Genomic DNA, 23,619 nt, shown 5'->3' with positions numbered 1-23,619 from the left:
GCAGAGTCTCTGGGTCCCAAACGGACACCCAGCTTCAGAGGGACTAAATAAACTACACAGCTCAGTAGAATGGAGGCCACACCCTATTTGTACTGAATACAAAAATGCTGAAGAAAAAACAAAAAAACTGAACTGAAGTAGAATTGAATGACATGCATGATGTAAAAGCATGTTCACATTGGCCATAAAAGCAAGCAAAACCAAAGGAAAAAAAAAACAATGTATGCATATACCCTAATAAAAATAAATAAGTAAAAAAGCAAGTGCATTAAATAACATAGGGTACTTAGTAAACACTATTTTGATCAAAAAAGTATAAAGCTGTCCCACCACGACAAGGTGTACCCATTTGAGACAGTAACTACACTAACGGTTAAAACCTACCTAGTGTGAATAGTAGCAGAGTCTCTGGGTCCCAAACGGACACCCAGCTTCAGAGGGACTAAATAAACTACACAGCTCAGTAGAATGGAGGCCACACCCTATTTGTACTGAATACAAAAATGCTGAAGAAAAAACAAAAAAACTGAACTGAAGTAGAATTGAATGACATGCATGATGTAAAAGCATGTTCACATTGGCCATAAAAGCAAGCAAAACCAAAGGAAAAAAAAAACAATGTATGCATATACCCTAATAAAAATAAATAAGTAAAAAAGCAAGTGCATTAAATAACATAGGGTACTTAGTAAACACTATTTTGATCAAAAAAGTATAAAGCTGTCCCACCACGACAAGGTGTACCCATTTGAGACAGTAACTACACTAACGGTTAAAACCTACCTAGTGTGAATAGTAGCAGAGTCTCTGGGTCCCAAACGGACACCCAGCTTCAGAGGGACTAAATAAACTACACAGCTCAGTAGAATGGAGGCCACACCCTATTTGTACTGAATACAAAAATGCTGAAGAAAAAACAAAAAAACTGAACTGAAGTAGAATTGAATGACATGCATGATGTAAAAGCATGTTCACATTGGCCATAAAAGCAAGCAAAACCAAAGGAAAAAAAAAAAAACAATGTATGCATATACCCTAATAAAAATAAATAAGTAAAAAAGCAAGTGCATTAAATAACATAGGGTACTTAGTAAACACTATTTTGATCAAAAAAGTATAAAGCTGTCCCACCACGACAAGGTGTACCCATTTGAGACAGTAACTACACTAACGGTTAAAACCTACCTAGTGTGAATAGTAGCAGAGTCTCTGGGTCCCAAACGGACACCCAGCTTCAGAGGGACTAAATAAACTACACAGCTCAGTAGAATGGAGGCCACACCCTATTTGTACTGAATACAAAAATGCTGAAGAAAAAACATGACATCATGCATGTCATTCAATTCTACTTCAGTTCAGTTTTTTTGTTTTTTCTTCAGCATTTTTGTATTCAGTACAAATAGGGTGTGGCCTCCATTCTACTGAGCTGTGTAGTTTATTTAGTCCCTCTGAAGCTGGGTGTCCGTTTGGGACCCAGAGACTCTGCTACTATTCACACTAGGTAGGTTTTAACCGTTAGTGTAGTTACTGTCTCAAATGGGTACACCTTGTCGTGGTGGGACAGCTTTATACTTTTTTGATCAAAATAGTGTTTACTAAGTACCCTATGTTATTTAATGCACTTGCTTTTTTACTTATTTATTTTTATTAGGGTATATGCATACATTGTTTTTTTTTTTCCTTTGGTTTTACCTTCAATAATCACCAGAGGGAAGCCAGAGAGAGAATTCACAACAGCCATGGCTGGAATGTAATATTTCACCTAGTTTCATTGGTGAAATATTACAATTACTCTGATTGGCTGTTTCACTTTCAACAGCCAATCAGAGCGATCATATCCATGGGGGGGCAAAGCCACCCCCCTGGGGTGAAGTACAAGTCCTCCTGTACCTGCGGGTCGGGTGACCATTCCTTGACCCCGGTCATCCGACCCAGAGGAACGCGATCCTGCCATGACGCATATGCTGCGTCACAGGTCAGAATGGCACAGGTTTTCATGAGGCATACACTGCGTCACAGGTTGGGAAGGGGTTAAGCAGTATAATAGCACCAACCTAACAGTGTCTGAGATTACTTAGCAAAATTCTGCTGACAGGTTCACTTTAACCAGTCTCCCTGCCTCTTTCATGTGAAAAATTTTTCCCTGTCAAATCTTATAAGCAGGAGGGAAAAGTAGTTTTATATCACTACAGCTAAATAATTGTAAGAATTACAGTGGGTTCAGAAAGTATTCAGACCCCTTTAAATTTTTCACTCTTTTCTTTGCAGCCATTTGGTAAATACAAAAAACGGAGATTAGACCTACTGGTAATGTAATTTCCAGGAGTCCTTCCTGACCGCACCATGGAGGTTGTCCTTCCTTCATCCTTATAGGGACAGGAAATGCACGAGAGGTTAAAAGGTCACCTCCCACTCCCACACTCCAGTGATTTTTCCAAGTACCACACCAGTATGGATGCAATTATTATTCATTGAGATTTTGTACCAGCCTATTATTACAAATACAAATCATCGGGAGGGAACTACCAGTGCTGTCAGGATGGACTCCTGGAAATAACATTACCCGTAGGTCTAATCTCGATTTTCCAGGACGTCCCTCCTGACAGCACCATGGAGAATACTAAAGTAGGAATTCATTAGGGTGGGACCACTGCTAGTAGCATTTTACGACCAAAGGTCGTATGGCTAGCTGCTAACATGTCCAATTTATAGTGTCAACAGAAAGTGTTTAGTGTAGACCAGGTGGTGGCCCTGCATATTTGCTCTACAGAGGCTCCCGCCCTCTCTGCCCCTGATGTTTCTATCGCCCTAGTGGAATGATCTCTAAGCCCCTCTGGTATAGGTAATCCTTCGGCCTCGAATGCTGAGGAGATAGCTGACGTTACCCACCTTGCTAGGGAGTGCATAGATGCTCTTTTACCCTATTTCTACCCTCGTATTGGACAAATAATTTTGTGTCCTGTCGCCACTCTCGAGTGGCCTCTAAGTAGCGTGTGACCGCTCGTCTTATGTCCAATGAGCGAAATAATCTCTCTTGATTGTTTTCGGGGATGGGCAGAATGAGGGTAGGACTATCTCCTGGTTTAAATTCTGAGGAGATACTACCTTAGGGAGGAATCCTGGGTTCAGTTTTAGTATTATGCGGTCGTCAAATATTTGAACGTATCTCTGATATCGGCTCATATGGGTGTCTGCCTAGAGCGTTAAGTACCAGATTTAGGTCCCACGGGGGAACTTTTTCGCTTAACGTTGGTCTCACTCTCTGGATGGCCTTTGTAAACCGCGCTAACCATGGATTAGAGGCCAAGGAGAAATCAAAGAAAGTACTTAAAGCTGCTATCTGAACTTTCAATGTGCTTGAACTCAGACCTTTATTAAATCCTGCCTGGAGGAAGTCAAGGATTTGAGGGATAACTGGGCGAGATAGGTCTATTGGGGTTCCACCACCTTCTGAGCAGAACTTCCTCCAAATCTTATGATAGATTGCACTCAAAACGGGCTTACGGCTGGCCTGTATCGTTGAGATCACCTGGCCAAAGAGGCCTCTGGATTTTAGGATCTCCCTCTCAGGATCCATGCTGCCAACTGTAGGTTCTCCAGATGTGGGTGCAGAACTGGGCCCTGGGAATGCAGGTCTTCTGCTGTTGGAAGGTGGAGCAGCCCCTCTTGAGCCATCTTTTCCAGGAGGGGGAACCAACTTCGGTTGGCCAGAAGGGTACCACTAGCATCACCCCTGCTCCTTCCTCCTGGATCTTCCTGAGGACTCTCGGTATTATAGCAATGGGGGAAACCAGTATAGCTGTCCCCCTTCCCATCTCTGATTCAAGGTGTCAACCCCCTGTGGATGGTCCGCTGGATTGAGGGAGAAGAATCTCTGTAGCTTGGTGTTCTTCTTTGTCATGAAGAGGTCCAGCTGGGGGGTTCCCCGCCGATGGCACAAGTCTATGAATACCTCCTCTTCCAATTCCCACTCGGTGGCTTGGATCTCTTGTCTGCTCAGATAGTTGCCTATGTTGTTCCTGGAACCTTCTAGGTGTACCGCTGATATGGAGCGAACATTGTTCTCCACCCAGGTGAAGATGCGGGCTACTAGGTCCTGAGGCTTTCCGTGTCTTGGACCCCCCTGATGACATAGGAAAGAAAATGGGGTCACGTTGTCTAACATGAATTTATATGTTGGTCCTGTAGACTCGACCTGCTTCATCTTAGTGTCTCCCAAACTGCTGGTAGTTCTCTGTAGTTTGAGGACTGTGAACTGATGTTTCTGGGCCCTGTTCGTTGAAGGTACCTTCCTTCCAGATGGGCCCCCCATTCTTCCCTGCTGGGGTCCATGACGATAGCCACGCATGGTGACAGGATCCAAGGCACCCCCTGGCTGATGTTTTTGTGACTGATCCACCACTTCAGAGATGATTTTAAGGCTGTGGACGGCCAAATCTCTTGTCCAGAGAGGTCTACCGTCTGTCCCATTTTGCCAGGATTTCCGTTTGTAGGCTTCTTGTGTGAGCCTTGTTCTGCCTTATGCAGGGTATGCATGCTGTCAGGGTACCTAGGATCTTCATTGCAGCTCTTATGGATATTCGATCTTGCCATAGCTGACGAACTTTGCTCATGATGGGTTTCTTTTTCACTTCCGGTAAAATGAGATTCTTCTTTTGGAATCTAACATGACTCCCAGGAATTTTTTCCCGGGTACGGGGCTGCAGGTCTGACTTGTGTTTGTTCAGGATCCAACCTAAGTTTTCGAGCGTGGCAATTACAGAGACTAGCGTTTTTTTTTAACTCCGATGCTGAATCAGAAATTACGAGGAAGTCGTCCAGGTGTAGCACAATGATTATGCCATTCTGTTTTAAGTGTGCCACAATCTCGGTGACCAGCTTCGTAAAACCCGGGGTACGAAAGCTAGGCCGAAAGGAAGAGCCTGAACTGTAAATGGTAGTACCCGCTTCCTATTTTTAGTGCAGACCGCAGGAAAGACCTGGCTAGTCATTGCTTGCATTGAGAAACATGTGAAACATGTGTCTGTGGATGGATACCATGTTTCGGCATAGGTGGTTTCCTTCATTGGAGACTGCCCTTCCCGTTGTTGTTCCTTCCCAGGGAAAGACCTGGCTAGTCATTGCTTGCATTGAGAAACATGTGATGGTGTCTCCGCGGCTTGTGTTTTGCATATTTTTACATATTTCCCATAAGGGATGGGGGCATTGCTCTAGAATCACTGCATTGAGAAACATGTGATGGTGTCTCTGCAGTGTTGGATGTTGATCTCCATGAGTTCATTCATCCTCATTTTTCACAGTCTTCTACTAGGCATTGCTCCTACTGGCCAGTTTCCTACTCCACACTGATGAGGGGAAATACCCCGAAACAGCTGTCTGTGGATGGATACCATGTTTCGGTATAGGTGGTTTCCTTCATTGGAGACTGCCCTTCCCGTGGTTGTTCTTTCCCGGGGAAAGACCTGGCTAGTCATTGCTTGCGTTGAGAAACATGTGATGGTGTCTCCGCGGCTTGTGTTTTGCATATTTTTACATATTTCCCATAAGGGATGGGGGCATTGCTCTAGAATCACTGTATTGAGAAACATGTCATGGTGTCTTCGCAGTGCTGGATGTTGTTCTCCATGAGTTCATTCATCCTCATTTTTCACAGTCTTCTACTAGGCATTGCTCCTACTGGCCAGTTTCCTACTCCACACTGATGAGGGGCAATACCCCGAAACAGCTGTCTGTGGATGGATACCATGTTTTGGCATAGGTGGTTTCCTTCATTGGAAACTGCCCTTCCCATGGTTGTTCCTTTCCGGGGAAACATCTGGCTAGTCATTGCTTGCGTTGAGAAACATGTGATGGTTGTCTCCGCGGCTTGTGTTTTGCATATTTTTACATATTTCCCTTAAGGGATGGGGGCATTGCTCTAGAATCACTGTGTTGAGAAACATGTGATGGTGTCTCCGCAGTGTTGGATGTTGATCTCCATGAGTTCATTCATCCTCATTTTTCACCTGACGAGAGCAGTCACGCTCAGCCTAGAAGGGCCAGTGGCCTGGGGCTGGCTGGAAGACTGAGTAGGTAGCAGTCCTGAGACAGAGGCCTGGACCTCCTCTCTGACCATTGTGCGCATCTCAGCAAGGAAAGAGGCCTGTTCGCCTCTGATGATCCTAAGGGTGCAATCTTCACATAGGGGTTTTTTCCACGACCCCGGTAGTTGGCACAGGTGTGCTTTTATTGGATCTGCCCGAAGTCCTGGAGGCTGATGCTGCAGGAGTCGGTGCCGTTTTTTACTAACATAATGCACAGGAGTCTTTTTGGTTAAAGCTCCTGTCCTTGTTACCTCATCTCCATCGTGCCCACTACTTACAGACACTGGTGTTCAGGGTGATCGCTTGGCGGTGCGTTTGTGGCCGCCACTTCATCCTACCTTGCCTTGAGTGGGTCGATTGATCCTCATGCCGTCTGCCTCTCCTGCCGTCGCTCCGTTCCCACACTGTCATGCAACTGGAAGCCGTCATCTGGCACCTGGAAGTGATGCGGCCTCAGCCCTAAGGATGATGCGGCATGCGATGGCGGGAGCGAGAGTCCCGCTGAGTGGAAGCGGCTCCGAATCCCGGAGCCCTGATCCATGGGACACCTGCTGGAGAACCCCCCCTGGGGGGGTGTCGCCCCGGACCACTTGACAGGGGGAAGGTGGAGTCCGGACCCCCGATCCCCCTGAGCCAGCATGGTAAGCGCTAGATGCCGAAGCTGTTTACTTCTTCCATGACGTCTCTCATGCCTGTCCTTACAGGGACAGGAAAAACACTGGAGTGTGGGAGTGGGAGGGGATCTTTTAACCTCTCGTGCATTTCCTGTCCCTATAAGGATGAAGGAACGACAACCTCTATGGAGCTGTCAGGAGGGACGTGCTAGAAAAGTTCATTTTTTTATCATTAATGTACACTCTGCATCCCATCTTGACTGAAAAAAAACAATTGTAGAAATTTTTGCAGATGTATTAAAAAAGAAAAAATTGAAATATCACATGGTCATAAGTGTTCAGACCCTTTGCTCAGACACTCATATTTAAGTCACATGTTGTCCATTTCCTTGTGATCCTCCTTGATAGTTCTACTCCTTCATTGGAGTCCTGCTGAGTTTAATTAAACTGATAGGACTTGATTTGTAAAGGCACACACCTGTCTATATAAGACCACACAGCTCACAGTGTCAGACTAAATGAGAAACATGAGGTCAAGAGAACTGGCCAAGGAGCTCAGAGACAGCATTGTGGCAAGGCACACATCTGGCCAAGGTTACAAAAGAATTTCTGCAGTACTCTATGTTCCTAAGAGCACAGTGGCCTCCATAATCCGTAAATGGAAGTTTGGGACCACCAGAAGTCTTCCTAGACCTGGACGTCCAGCCAAACTGAGCAATCATGGGAGAAGAGCCTTGCTGAGAGATGTAAAGAAGAACCCCAAGATCACTGTGGCTGAGCTCCACAGATGCAATAGGGAGATGGGAGAAAGGTCCGCAAATCAAACATCATTGCAGCCTTCCACCAGTCGGGCCTTTATAGCAGAGTGGTCTGACGGAAGCCTCTCCTCTTTGCCAGACATATAAAAGTCTGCATAGAGTTTGCTAAAAAAACACATGAAGGACTTCCAGGCTATGAGAAATAAGATTCTCTGGTCTGATGAGATGATGATAGAACTTTTTGGTGATAATTCTATGCAGTATGTGTGGAAAAAAACAGGCACTGCTCTTCATCTGCCCAATACATTCCCAACAGTAAAACATGGTGGTGGCAGGATCATGCAATGGAGGTGTTTTTCAGCTGGAGGGACAGGATGACTTGTGGTTTACCTCAACATTTGAATATATCTTTTCTCCCTGGATATTCCCCTATATGGTGTATAGTACTGTGTCTAGATTGTGAGTGGCTCCGGGACAGATTTTTGTTTGTCTCTTAAAAACTGACCACTTCATCAATTATTACTATGGTTATTGTGGTTTTATGTGGTGATCAATAAAAGGAATATTTTTACATGCATTCTTTTTGTGTCATGGTTTATGTAGGGCTGGATGCTCCTTTAATGTGTGAATTTTGATTATGGGTGGAGTTGCCCATCCCCCTGGGGGACTTTGAAAATTGTGTATTACCCATTGTATCGGTTATATTCAACTAAACCCAATTAAGCATCTCTGGAGAGACCTGAAAATGGCTGTCCACCAAAATTCACCATCCAACCTGACAGAACTGGAGAGGATCTGCAAGGAAGAATGGCAGAGGATCCCCAAATCCAGGTGTAAAAGACTTGTTGCATCTGTCCCAAGAAGACTCATGGCTGTATTAGCTCAAAAGGGTGCTTCTACTCAATACTGAGCAAAGGGTCTGAATTCTTATGACCACGTGATATTTCAGTTTTTCTTTTTTAAGAAATTTGCAAAAATTTCTACATTTCTGGGTTTTTTTCAAACAAGATGGGGTTCAGAGTGTACATTAATGAGAAAAAAATGAACTTTTTTGAATTTACCAAATGGCTGCAATGAAACAGTTCGAAAAATGTAAAGGGGTCTGAATACTTTCTGTACCCACTGTAACTTTCTGTATTCCTTCACTATTGGTGTCTTAGGTAAAAAAAAATGTTATCTTTTGCAGCACTTTGTACATGGGGAATTATACGGATTAACAAGCAGGGTGGAAGGGTGGATTTAGTTGGATTGGGGAGACACCTGTGAAAAAAAGCAAGTGATTGGAGGGTGATGATGTAATCTAATGTTTAATAGAAAATCAGAATAGAATTTCTGTTTGCCCAGTAGAGTGTGTAATGTACTGGTAGGCAGACTGAAAATCACACACTAGAGGTACACTTAAAAGGGTTTTCAGGTCGCAGCATATTAATGACCTATCCATAAGAAAGTTTGAAATCTGTGGTGGTCCAACACCTGGCACCCCCACTGATCAGATGTTATTTGCTCCAGGTTCAGCTTGATATAAACACTTTGAATGGAGCTACAAGGTATAGTTCCATTAAACATGTAGCAGACCCTGTCGGCACTGCCAAATGGCTCAAATGCCAGTTTGCACTACCTGGGAGGACCTCTTACACATTGTATGAAGACATCATTTTCAGCTCCATTTAAAGTCTTTACATCCGTAGGCAGCATCAGCTAATGCTAATCGGAGATGCCAGGTGTCAGACAGCACATTTCAGATGCAACCATATTTAAATGCGTTAACGTCTATGGATGCAGATAAGATGAAAACAAATTACAATTAAAAAATAGTGCTAGCTCACTAGCAACAAATATTCTACCAACAAATATGTACTTTTAGCCCATTTTTTTTTCACAAAGGTACCGTATATACTCGTGTATAAGGCAACCCGTGTTTAAGCCGACCCCACTAAATATCCCACAAAAAACTCGGAAAACTGCAGTGACGTTCAGCAGAGGACGTGCACTGACTCCATCATCACACCCTCTGCTGTCTGAACATCACTGACAGAGGACGTGGCAGACAGAGGCGTGCAGCGTTGGACCCGGGACAGGTGAATATCACATATACTTGCCCCCCTGGTGCGGTCTCTGCAGCTCCACCTCTCCCACGGTCTCCCTTCCTTCCTTCAGCGGTCACGTGGTACCGTTCATTAAAGCCATGAATATGCGCATATTCATGACTTTAATGAGCGGTACCACGTGACCGCTGAAGGAAGGAGCCTGAGACCGTGGGACAAGAAGGGGGCTGCAGAGACGCATCAGGGGGAGTGAGTATGACTTGACACCCCCACTCCCCCTCCCTCGCCGACCCCCTGGCATATATGACTCGCCTATAAGCCAAGAGGGTGACTTTCAGCCCCAAAAAATGGGCTGAAAATCTTAGCTTATATGTGAGTATATACGGTAATAGGAGAAAAAGAACCACAAAACTTGCTGTACATTTTCTACTGAGCACGCCGCTACACCACATGTGGGGGAATGCTACTATTTGGGTGCATGGTAGGGCTCAGAAAGGAAGAAGCACGGTTTGACTTTTTGAATGCAAAAATGTCTGGAATCGAGAGCAGATGGCACGTCGCACTTGGAGAGACCCTGATATGTCTAAACAGTGGAAATACCTCACAAGTGACCAAATTTTGGAAACTAGACCCCTTAATGAACTTGTCTAGATGTGTCATGAGCACCTTGAACCCCCAGGTGCTTCAAAGAAGTTTATAATGTAGAGCTGTGAAAAAAAAAATCACATTATACCCACAGAAATGTAATTTTAGCCCCAATTTTTTTTATTTTCACAAGGGTAACAGAAGAAAATGGACCAAAAATTTGTTGTGCAATTTCTTCTGAGTACGCCGATACCCTATATGTGGAGGAAAACCACTGTTTAGGTGCATGGCAGGGCTCGGAAGGAAGGAGTGACGTTTTGGAAAGCAGACTATTATGGAATGGTCTGCGGTGTCATGTCGCATTTGGAGAGCTCAATGTGCCTAAACAGTGAAAACTCCCCTACAAGTGACCCCATTTTTGAAACTACACCCCTCAAGGATTTTATCCAGGGGTCCGGTGAGCATTTTGAACCCACAAATACACAGAATTTGAAAACATTAGGTAGCCATATTGAAAATTTTCATTTTTTTCACGATAATATTGTTTTAGCCCCATATTTTTTATTTTCACAATGGATAATATGAGAAAACGGACTTCAAAATTTGTTGCACAATTTGTCCCGAACGCAACTATACCCGATATGTGGGCAAAAACTTCTGCTTGGGTACATGGCAGGGCTAGGAAATGAAAGCACGCTATTTGCCTGGGATATATTGTGAATGGTATGTTGCATTTGAAGAGCCCCTGACATGTGTAAACAGCAGAAACCCCTTAAAAGTGACCACATTTTGAAAACTAGACCCCTCAAGGTAATCATCTAATGGTTTAGCGAGTATTTTGAACCCATAAGTGCCTCACAGAATTTTATGACATTGAGACGTGGAAATATAAGATTGCAGTGGTAAAAATGTAATTTTTGCATTTGCTGAAAATTTGTCAGGTACACCAGGGTTAATAGGTAAAACTAGACCCCACAATTTCTTGCGCAATTCTTCTGAAGGCATTGCTGCTCCATAAGCTGTCAGAAATTACTGTTAGGCAACACATCATGGCTGAGAAGGAAGGAGCACTATATGGCTTTTTGAGCACAGATTTTGCTAGAACAGTTGGCGGGCGATAGTTGCGGAGCGACAGACCGTCGTTTAGAGTGCTGCAGGGTAACGCTGTCGGATGTCAGCATGATCCCGCATCTGTGACTGTCATCCGCGGTAACGCTACCGCTGGTACTGTCGGTTAGAGCGCTCCAGGGTTGGTGTGTCCCCGCAGCTGTGACTGACCCGCAGCGGTGACATGTGGTAAAATGCTTACTGCAGGTCAGCAGGCATGGGATGATAAGACTACTGCTCCCATCGGGCTACGTCTGCTGTCAATGATAACAGTGATAGCAGATGCCGCTGATGGGAGACATAGTAAAATTACTCATATATACATATTCAAATACAAATAAAAACCCATTATACTCACCTAACACCAAATCCCCGATGCCCTTGTCACCTAGAAATAATGTAAATTAATAAACCAGCATATACTCACCTGTCCGCCGTAGTCCACGTAATCCTAAGTGTCCCACGGCGATCTCACATGTAGAACAGTCACATTGGAAGATATGACTGCTCTACCTGGCCGCCAGCGATACACTGCGGGAGTGATTACCTCCAGTCAGTGTATCACTGAGCAGTCATGAGTTCACCAGAGTTCATCAGCTCTGGTGCCCTCACTTACGGCACCACTATGTGAGAACTTTTCCATGCAGCAGCGGTGTCGTATGGGAGATCAGCTAATGAACTCCGGTGACCTCTCTCACGGCAGCTCAGTGATACACTGCAGGAGCAATTACCTCCTGTCAGTGAATCGCCAGCTGTCTTTGAGAGCAGTCACATCACTGATGAGACTGCTCTCAAAGTAATCAGGATCGTCGTGGGACATTATGGATTATCTTCTCTGCGGACAGTTGAGGGATATTGTAGTTTATTATTTAATATTTGCTGCAGGAAATGGCTTTGGTGGATTAGGCATTCGGTGAGTATGGTTTAATTAAGATTCATCAAAGGAGTCTGAGTCATTATTTCAAATAAAGGACTTTTTTCTGGGTGTCTGTGTTTTTATACAATATCACTATTGGATTAGTAATGGATAAGTATCTTATAGACACCTCTCTATTACTATCCTGTGGGCTTGATGTCACCTGAAAATAAAAAGGTTACATCAACCCCACAAATATGAATGCCACTTGCTACCGCTGCAGGTCAAGTGGGCAGAGCCAGGCTAAGCACCAGATTTGGTGCAGCATACAGATGCGCTTTTTCTGGTGCAGCTGAGAGCTGATGTTTTTAGTCTGGGAGGGGCCAATATCCATGGCCCCTTCCTAGGTTATTAACATCAGCCTGCAGCCATCTGCAGAGACTTTGCTGGTTATTATATTGGTACCCCACATCATTTCTTGGGGTCCCCCAGTTTAATAGCCAGTAAAAGCTAAGTATACAGCTGTGAGCTGATATTAATAGCCTGGGAAGCTCCATAGGTATTACCCCTTTCCCAGGCTATAAACATCTGCTCCAGCTGTCAGTTTTTCCTCCGCTGGTTATTAAAATGATGCAGAAGCATATGCCATTTTTTTTCTTTAAAATTAACAGTTGTCTGGTTACAGCCCACATACTTTTGTTAATAATAATAATAATAATAATAATAATAATAATTTTATTTCTATAGCGCCAACATATTCCGCAGCACTTTACATTATAGAGGGGACTTCTAAAGACAATAGACATTACAGCATAGCATAGCAATAAACACAGATCAAAACAGATACTAAGAAGAATGAGGGCCATGTTCGCAAGCTTACAATCTATAAGGAAAAAGGAGAGACACGAAAAGTGGATGGTAACAATTGCTTTTATTGTTTTTATTGTTTGGACCATCCCTAGTGTAAGAATCGGGTGTTCCTGTTACTGCGTGAACCAGTTAACAGTCTAAATATGTAACAGTACAGACACAGAGGGCTATTAAATGCAAAAGGCATGTGAGAACATGATGCGCAGAATCTGGTTATGGTAAAAAATTTTGAAATGTGCCACACACGGATATTTAGGTTAATGCGTTGAGGCGATAGGCCTGGCTGAACAAATGCATTTTTAGGGCACGCTTGAAACTGTGGGGATTAGGGATTAATCGTACTAGCCTGGGTAGTGCAGTCCAAAGAATTGGCACGGCATGTGAAAAGTCTTGGAGACGGGAGTGGGAGGTTCTGATTAATGAAGATGTTAACCTCAGGTCATTAGCAGAACGGAGGGCACGAGTAGTGTGGTAGGCTGAGATGAGGAAGGAGATGTAGGGTGGTGCTAAGCTATGGAGCGCTTTCTGGTAAGGGTGATAAGTGTATTCTGAATTCTGGAGTGGATGGGTAACCAGTGTAAGGACTGGCACAAGATAGAGGCATTGGTGTAACGATTGGTGAGAAATATGATCCTAGTTACAGCATTCAGGATGGATTGGAGAGGGGAGAGTTTGGTAAGAGGCAGACCGAATAGTAGAGTTACAATAGTCCAGACGAGAATGAATAAGAGAGACAGTAAGTTTTTGCAGAGTCGAAAGTAAGAAAGGGTCGAATTCTAGAAATGTTTTTGAGGTGCAGATAACAAGAGCGAGCCAGTGATCGGATGTGGGGGGTGAATGAAAGCTCGGAATCAAGTGTGACCCCAAGACAGTGGGCATTTTGCTGGGGAGTAATGGTGGAACCACACACGGAAATGGCAATGTAGGGCACAGGTAGGTTAGTATAGGGAGGAAACACGAGGAGTTCAGTATTTGACAGATTTAATTTCAGATAGAGGGAGGACATGATGTTAGAGATAGCGGTAAGACAATCACTGGTGTTTTCCAAAAAGGCAGGCGTGACATCAGGAGAAGAGTATAATTGAGTGTCATCAACATAGAGATGGTACTGGAACCCAAATCTACTGATTGTGTGACCAATAGGGGCAGTATGCAAAGAGAAGAGGAGGGAGCCTAGAACCGATCCTTGAGGAACCCCAACAGTAAGGGGAAGATGAGAGGAGGAGGCAGCAAAAGCTCCTACATAGGCTGGTTACAATGTGTGTGTTTGTGTTTACTTATCGGCTTAGTAATTAGCATGTCAGGCTACCTTTTCATTACAAAACCTAAGGCTAGGTGTCATTGACAGCTGATGACCCCAGGCCCTAATCCCATTACTCTGATGCCACTGTGTCAGCATTAAAATGATGGTGTTTAACCAATAAATTACCATATTTTCCGGCGTATAAGATGAATTTTTAACCCCTGGAAATCTTCTCAAAAGTAGGGGGTCATCTTATATGCTGGGTGTAGTCTTACAGGGCAATGCCGACCAATCTGCATATGGTGGGGGGGAGTAGTCCCGATGACGAGGTGAGGTGTTGACTCACCAGGAAGGTGTAAGTGAAGTCCCTATTACCTCATTGTCGCAGCGGTGCTCTGTGCAGCTGTGCTGGGGGGTCCCGGCGGCTCCTCTTTGTGCAGCGTGGGGGGCTCCGCCGGCATTTCGTCAAAGCCCGCAGCTCCATTGCTGCGATGCGGTGGCCTCCAGAAAAATGGCAGCTGGGGGAGGCACATGCTCAGATTCAGATCTAGTGTCCCGGTGAGGCACCCCCTCACCTCGTCATCCTGACCACTCCCCCCACTATATGCAGATTGGTCAGCACAGCCCTATAAGATGACACCCATCGTATAAGGCCCCCAACTTTTGAGAAGATTTTATATTTTATCTGGAAAAGTTGGGGGTCGTCTTATAGGCCCAGCCATCTTATACACCGGAAAATACGGTATATCACAAAACTTTTAAAAAAATATATATTTAGCTCAAAAAAGCATTTATTGTTGTAGAAAATGCATTTTTTCCTGACAAGAGATGCAGAAACATTGCAGAAATTTCTGCAATACTGAACATGTGCATTATTTGCCTTATTCTGGAGAATTGCAAATCTGCCAGTCTTGTACCCATAAATTGGTCCCCCATACAGTGTTGCGCCACACTGTGCTCAGCTTGTGCATCTGGCGATACACACCCATAAATTAAGTGCTTTCTCTCCATTACAGTAATGCCAAACATGTGGCCGCTTGCTGTGGTTTAGACAGTGTGGCTCAGGAGGTGGGCATTTGGATTTTGGAACGCAGAATTCACTGGATTTTATTTGATGGGGCGGGAGCCATGTCGCTTTTCCAGAGTTTATTTCTACCAGTAACGTGGAAACTCCCTAAAGTTCCAGTGACAGAGAAGAACCTGAGTGAGGGCTGGTTTTGTGTGGGATAAATTAGGGTTTTTATTGGTAAAATTTTGGGGTACATAATATTATTCAATCTCTTCTAGGATAAGGCTGGGATCACATTTTTGTGTTCTACCCTGAGCTCTTACATGGAGGTTTTCGTGTAAATTCCACAAAAATCTGATTTAGTTGAAACCCCCGAAGGAGCCACCCACCATGAGGCAGATTGAGACACTTCGTACTCCATTTGGGGTCTGCTCCGGTGGTCTCAATCTTTTTAGGCGTGATGATGGTACACCGCTTGAACACAGACCAGTCCAAAGTGACTCCATCTACCTCATAAGTTAGTGGTTCCTTTGAGGTTTTCTCTGAATCACGGTTTGGAGGAATTTACATGAAAACCCTGATGCAAAGGATCAGCGGAGAGTGCAGGATAAATGTGAGCCAATCCTTATTCCGATTTTTGGGAAGCAGAATGAGAATGAACAAATAGACAACAGCACAAGAATAGTTCTTATTTTTATTTTTGTGCTGTTCACCGTGCACCGTGCAGTACAAGTGATGAGGTCGATTTATTCTTCGGGTTGGTGCGAATATAGCAATGCAAGATTTCTATAGTTTTTTTTTAGGTTTTGCTGTTATCACACAATAAAAATGCTTTTTTTTATCAAAAGTAGTTTTTTGTCACCATATTCTGAGAGCTGTACCTTTCTTATTTTTTTGGCAAACAGAGCTGTATGAGGGCTTACTTCTTGCAGGACAAGTTGCAGATTTTTTTGGTACCAGTTTGGGGTAGAAAATATTTTTTGATCGCTTTTTATTCAAATTTTTCAGACACAGAATGACCAAAAAAACAGCAATTCATTTATTGTTTTTATTTTATTTTTTTTGCGCTGTTCACCGTGCAGTAAAAGTGATAAGACCGATTTGTTCATTGTGTTGATACGTTTACAGCGATACCGTATATCGTTTTTATGATTTGCTATTTTTACACGCAAAAACAATATTTTAGCAAAATGAATTGTTTTTGCATCATCCTATTCTGAGACCTATAACTTGTTTTATTTTTTTGCCAAATGAGCCGTTTTAGTATTTGTTTTTTGCAGGACGGTTAGGCATTTTCATTTGTTTCATTTTTTTTTTTTTTACATACGACTTTTTGATTGCTTTTAATTCACATTTTTGTGAGTCACTATGATGAGAAAGTATTTAAGGGGTTAATCGGCCCTGATCGGTCGCCAAACCTGTCGGGCCCCATACTGCAAGGAGTTAGCTGTCACATGCAGCTAACACCCATGGGAATCACCAGCACTGAGTAATAAATACCCTTAATGACCTCTGTTAAAAGGTGTATCAGTGGTTGTTAAGGAGTTAAGCATCAAACCCTGTTCATAAACAATATTGAGTATGACATTAAAGGCATAATAAAATAACACTGAGAAGTCCCTTATATACTACTAGGAAAATAGGAAGTTATGTCCTAATTTGACAAATTGTATTGTTTAGGGCTGTATCCAAATAGCTAAATGCCTGCCTCTTCTACCCAATGCTGGCACAGAGCGATCACTGATCACTTATGCCAGCAATTCAGCTGTTCAATATCAACAAAGCAGTTCTTCCTGGCTTCTGGCTGCTTTTTTTGGCAAGTCGTGACTGCCAACATCATGCTTATTGACAGCTGGCTACCTGCAGTTAGGCAGTGGCGAGCCAACTATCAATCAGCATGAAGTTGACAGTCCTGCCCCTTCAACAGAGCAGAGAAGCCGCTGCTATGTCGACACACATACAGTATACATATATAAATGTGTAGAACCATATTGATCAAACTGTTGGTAAACCGCAAAATGATCAAGAAGTGCTTACAAATGTACAATAATGATTTTATTTTTTTTGAAAAAAAACTATATTTCTATTCAAAATTAAAATGAGACATACTGTACAAACAGACTATAATATAAAAGCTAAAAAGGTGCCTCAAACCACTGAACACAGAGAGGAGATGGCATAAAATAGCACAGAGAAAAGCACAGGTATATGATAGCACAGGTATATGATTGCACAGCTAAGGCCTCTTTCACACTTCAGTCTTTTGATGTCAGTCTCTCTCGCTAACAAAAAAATTTAAGCTAGCAAGGACAACATCAACAATAAAGGTAGTGTATTAGCTGCTATTGCGACTGAAAATCAATGCAATTATGGACAGTCAAGATTTGGTTCAGGTGATCACCTAATCAGAAGCACCTTAAGTAGAATGAGGTGTACTCTGGTTGGAATTCATCTGACACTGGAATGGAATTGCTGTCGGACATATAGAGAAGCTGATTTTTATAAAACTGTGCAGTGGTCTCTTCATTTTTGCCAGAGCTATATATATATGGTAAATTTCAAAAATAGATACCAATAAAAGTAAAATTAATTGAGACATCAGTAGGTTAAATGTTTTTGAATATCCATATTGAATCAGGAACCCCATATAATGCTTCATACAGTTCATGATGGCCCCATAAGATGCTCCATACAAAATACACCCCATATAATGCTGCACAAAGTATAATAATGGCCCCATATGCTGCTCCATAAAGATTATGGCCCCATAAGATGCTCCATAGAATATGCACCATATGCTGCTCCATAAAGATTATGGTCCCAGAAGATGCTCCATAGATTATGCCCCCATATGATGCCCCATATGATGCTCCATACAATAGGCCCCATATGCTGCCGCTGCAAATAAAAAAAAAATTACACTCACCTCTTGTCACTGGGAGCCAGGTGCCAGTGTCCTGAGCAGGCAGGGACACTGGCGTGCTATGGGGGACTGGTGCCGGTGTCACTGCTGGCTCAGGCCCCGACACCTGAGATATTCATCTGTTCCCGGTCCACCGCTGCCGCTCTGTCTTCCGGGTCCTCTGTCAGTGACGTTCAGGCAGCAGAGGGTGCAGCACGCACCAACTACATCACCGCGCCCTCTGACCTGAACATCACAGCCAGAGGACGCAGAGGACAGAGCGGCGCGCAGAGGTGGACTGGGGACAGGTGAATATTGCATATACTTCCCCCCTCCTGGAGCGGTCTCTGCAGCCCCGCTTACCCACGGTCTCAGGCTCCTTCCTTCAGCGGTCATGTGGTACCGCTCTTTAAAGTCATGAATATGAGAATATTCATGACTTTAATGAGTGGTACCATGTAACCGCTGCAGGAAGGAGCCCGAGACCTGGAGAAGCGGGGGAGCTGCAGAGACTGTGCAAGGGGGGTAAGCATGATCTGACACACCCACTCCCTCTCCCCCACCGACCCCTTGGCATATATGACTCGCATATAAGCCGAGAGGGAGACTTTCAGCCCAAAAAAATGGGCTGAAAATCTCGGCTTATACTCGAGTATATATATATATATATATACAGTGTGTGTATATATATATATATACAGTATATATATATATATATATATATATATAAATCATGAAAAAAGGGCAGCACTACCAAAATAATATAGTAGGTGCAAAACCTATTCAGCAGTGTCCAAACAGCCAAATTAACAAAAGGAAAAAAAATAGGCAGCACTCAAATTAAATGTGAAAACAGTGGATACTTTACTGATCCTCAGGTGGCAACGTTTCAACGGTGACCCGGCTTGACAAAGACTGGTCACCGTTGAAACGTTGCCACCTGAGGATCAGTAAATTATCCACTGTTTTCACATTTAATTTGAGTGCTGCCTATTTTTTTCCTTTATATTTATATATATATATATACACATATACATATACACACACACACACTGCTCAAAAAAATAAAGGGAACACTTAAACAACAGAATAGAACTCCAAGTAAATCAAACTTATGTGAAAGTAAACTGTCTACTTAGGAAGCAACACTGATTGACAATCAATTTCACATGCTGTTGTGAAAATGGAATAGACATCAAATGGAAATTATTGGCAATTATCAAGACACCCTCAATAAATGAGTGGTTCTGCAGGTGGGGACCACAGACCACATCTCAGTACCAATGCTTTCTGGCTGATGTTATGGTCACTTTTGAATATTGGTTTTGCTTTCACACTCGTGGTAGCATGAGACGGACTCTGCAACCCACACAAGTGGCTCAGGTAGTGCAGCTCATCCAGGATGGCACATCAATGCGAGCTGTGGCAAGAAGGTTTACTGTGTCTGTCAGCATAGTGTCCAGAGGCTGGAGGTGCTACCAGGAGTCAGGCCAGTACACCAGGAGACGTGGAGGGTGCCGTATGAGGGCAGCAAGCCAGCAACAGGACCGCTACCTCGAACTTTGTGAAAGGAAGAATAGGAGGAGCACTGCCAGAGCCCTGCAAAATGACCTCCAGCAGGCCAAATGGCCATAAGCATGATTTGAGAGACCCCACCCCTCTCTTGTGTGACATGCACAAAAGGAGGTGTCTCACGCCACGAGCCCATACAGGTAAGTGCCTGTCTTAACCCTGCTCATTTAGACACTGTTCACATGTTCAGGTTTTAAATATATTAGATAGGGACTGCTTCAATAGGGGGTTCCTTGACGTGGTGGAGCAGCTTGGCATACATTTTTTTGCAAAAAAAGTATCGACTAAAGACCCTGTATTTGTTGTCATCTTTTTATCAGCACTTGCTGACTATTATATGTCTTACTGCAAGGTATTTTTGCACATTTTTCATTCTGTGCTTTGTTTGTGTTTCAGTCAGTGGGTGGTGTGAACATTGTCTTACAGAATTGTTCACACTTGTGCATGTCACATGTGTTTTTAATCCAGTTTTTTTTGTGCTTCTGCATGATTTGAGAGACCCCACCCCTCTCTTGTATGACATGCACAAAGGGAGCTGTCTCACGCCACGAGCCCATACAGGTAAGTGTTATGAATGAGTCACCGAGGAGGAAAAAACAAAAAGCAAGCTAAGCCCAGAAAACCGGAGAGGTTGGTAACTAGCGGATTGCAGACCCCTGATCCTACACACACAACTAGCAGTAGCCGTGGAGCGTGCCTACGGTGGTCCTAGATGCCTCATCATGGCCGGAGAACAAAATAAGCCTAAAGAAAGAAAGGGAAAATCTAAACTGCCCCAGAGCAGACCCCAAAGCAATAGACAGCCCCCAACATGTATTGTCGGTGAAACAAGATGAAAACACAAACACAGATAGAAAGATAGGCTGAGAAAATGATGGGGCCCTCACTAACTAGAAAGGACAGGAAGGAAAAGCTGCTGTCTGCAATCACGCAAAAAACCCTGCCAAAAAAAAGTCCAACATGTCTGATAGAAAAAGGCCCTGAATTCGCTAGACTTCAAATCCCTATATCAGCACTCAGGTATATTCTGAAGACAGAGCAAAAGAGATCAACTGATCAGAGACAAAATGGAGATTCAGCCCAGTCCCAGCCAGGGCTGGCTGAACACAAAAACTAAGTAAACCAGACAAAACTCATATGAACAATAGCAGAGAAAACTTAGCTTTAAGAAGGCAGGAACCAAACTGGAAACCAGAAGCCACAGTCAGGAGAAATCACCAGCAAGAAACTAGGGAGTCGGCTGCCTTAAATCAAATCAGAAATTCCTGATCTCCAATCACAGTCCTCTTCCTCAGGTGGCCGGTCTCTGCCATTTAGATCAGCTTCATTACCTCCCTTCACCAACAGAGGGAGTCCAGATAGAGAACTCACTACTCCTCTGTCAGAACAGCCAGCTCCATAACCCTCACCAGAAGCCAGAGGCAAACCCGAAAATGAGCTCACAACAGTACCCCCCCTTGAGGAGGGGTCACCGAACCCTCATCCACGCCACCGGGCCGATCAGGATGGGCCCGATGAAAAGCACGAACCAATCTATCGGCATGAATATCAGAGGCAGAGACCCAAGATTTGTCCTCCTGGCCATAACCCTTCCACTTGACCAAATACTGGAGTCTCCGTCTAGCCAGACGAGAACCCAGTATTTTCTCTACCTCATATTCCACATTACCTTTAACCAATACAGGGTCAGGAGGTGCCGCCATAGGAACTACTGGCTCAACATATCTCTTCAACAGCGAGTTATGAAACACGTTATGGATCTTAAACGTAACAGGAAGAGGCAATCGAAAAGAAACCTGATAAAGAATCTCCAAAATCTTGTAAGGTCCAATAAATCTTGGCTTGAACTTTGGAGAAGCCACCTTCATAGAGATATTCTTTGATGACAACCAAACCATATCACCCACTTTAAACCGGGGATCAATGGTCCTATGCCGATTAGAAAACCTCTGGGCCTTTTCCTGGGAGAGAGACAACTTATCCACTACTTGGTCCCAAATCTGCTGCATTCTCTCTACCACAGTGTCAACACCTGGGCAGGCTGAAGATTCCACTTGCCCTGAAGAAAATCGAAGATGAAACCCAAAGTTACAGAAAAAGGGGGACATCAAGGTGGCAGAACTAGCTCTATTATTTAAAGCGAATTCGGCCAAGGGCAAAAATGAAACCCAATCATCCTGATCAGCAGATATAAAACATCTCAAATAGGACTCCAAAGTCTGGTTTGTTCTCTCTGTCTGCCCATTGGTCTGAGGGTGAAACGCAGAGGAGAAGGACAACTGAATTCCCAGCTTGGAACAAAAGGCTTTCCAGAATCTGGAAACAAACTGAACTCCTCCGTCTGATACAATGTTCTCAGGAATCCCATGCAACCGAACCACCTGTTGTAAAAACAAGGGTACCAACTCTGAGGAAGATGGCAACTTTGGGAGTGGTACAAGATGGACCATCTTAGAGAATCTATCACAAATCACCCAGATAACAGTCATTCTCTGAGAGACAGGAAGATCAGAAATAAAATCCATTGAAATATGGGTCCATGGCCTCTTAGGCACTGGCAAGGGCATCAACAACCCACTAGAGCGAGAACAGGGTTTAGACCGAGAACAAGTCCCACAGGACTGCACAAAATTCCTGACATCACGAGATAAGGCAGGCACCAAAAAGACCGACTCACCAAATCTCTGGTACCAAAAATACCTAGATGACCAGCCAATGCGGAGCAATGAACTTCAGACATCACTCTCTTCCTCCACTGGTTAGGAACATACCATTTTCCCATAGGACAACCCTCAGGTTTGTCCTCCTGGAATTCTTCCAGAGCACGTCTCAAATCGGGCGAGATGGCAGAAAGAACTACCCCCTCACCTAGGATGGTAGTAGGCTTGGTCACAACAGGAGAATCAGCAAAGAAACTCCTAGAAAGGGTGTCTTCCTTAACATTCATAGTGCCTGGAAGAAAGGAGACCACAAAATCAAAATGCATAAAAAGCAAGGCCCACCTAGCCTGTCTAGGATTCAAGCTTTTGGCCGACTCAAGGTAAATCAAATTCTTGTGGTCAGTGAGGACCACAACTTGATGTCTAGCTCCCTCCAACCAATGTCTCCAGTCCTCAAATGCCCATTTCATGGCTAACAATTCCCAATTCCTCACATCATAGTTGCGTTCAGATGGGGAGAACTTTCGGGAAAAGAAGGCACAGGGATTCATTTTAGACGTCACCGGATCTTTTTGGGACAAAACAGCTCCTGCACCAATCTCTGAAGCGTCTACCTCCACCTGAAAAGGAAGTGAGACATCAGGTTGTCGCAAAACCGGAGCAGAAGTGAACCTCCGCTTCAGCTCCTGAAAGGCCGAAACAGCCTCTGAAGACCAATTCAGCACATCAGCACTAGAGTTGAGCGATACCGTCCGATACTTCAAAGTATCGTATCGGATGGTATCGGCCGATCTTTAAAAAAAGTATCGGTATCGCCGATTCCGATACCGGAAGTCCCATTCAAGTCTATGGGACTTCCGGTATCGGAATAAGAAAAACCCTTTCCTGCCCTTGTACAGCCTCTCTGGGGTCTGTACGGGCCTTTCGGGGGGCTGTGCCGGCCTGCCAGGGGGTCTGTGCAGGCTCCGGTGGTCTGTGCCGGCCTGCCGGTGGTCTGTGCAGGCTCCGGGGGGCTGTGCCGGCCTGCCGGGGGGCTGTGCAGGCTCCGGGGGGCTGTGCCGGCCTGCCGGGGGGCTGTGCCGGCCTGCCGGGGGGCTGTGCAGGCTCCGGGGGTCTGTGCAGGCATCGTCCGATGGGACTACAAGTCCCATCGGGCGATGCCTGCTACCATGACAGTGATTGACACATTAGCCAATGATGGGACAGTAGTAGTCCCATCATCCGGCTAATGTGTTAAATGTTAAAAAAAAAAAAAAAAAAAAAATGCTACATACATACTACATATATACTACATACATACTACATACATGCTACA

This window comes from Dendrobates tinctorius, unplaced genomic scaffold (genome assembly GCF_039654945.1).
Source record: "Dendrobates tinctorius isolate UK_male_01 unplaced genomic scaffold, ASM3965494v1 ptg000103l, whole genome shotgun sequence".
NCBI classification, from domain to species: Eukaryota; Metazoa; Chordata; class Amphibia; order Anura; family Dendrobatidae; genus Dendrobates; species Dendrobates tinctorius.
Note: the sequence above shows the minus strand (reverse complement) of the source record.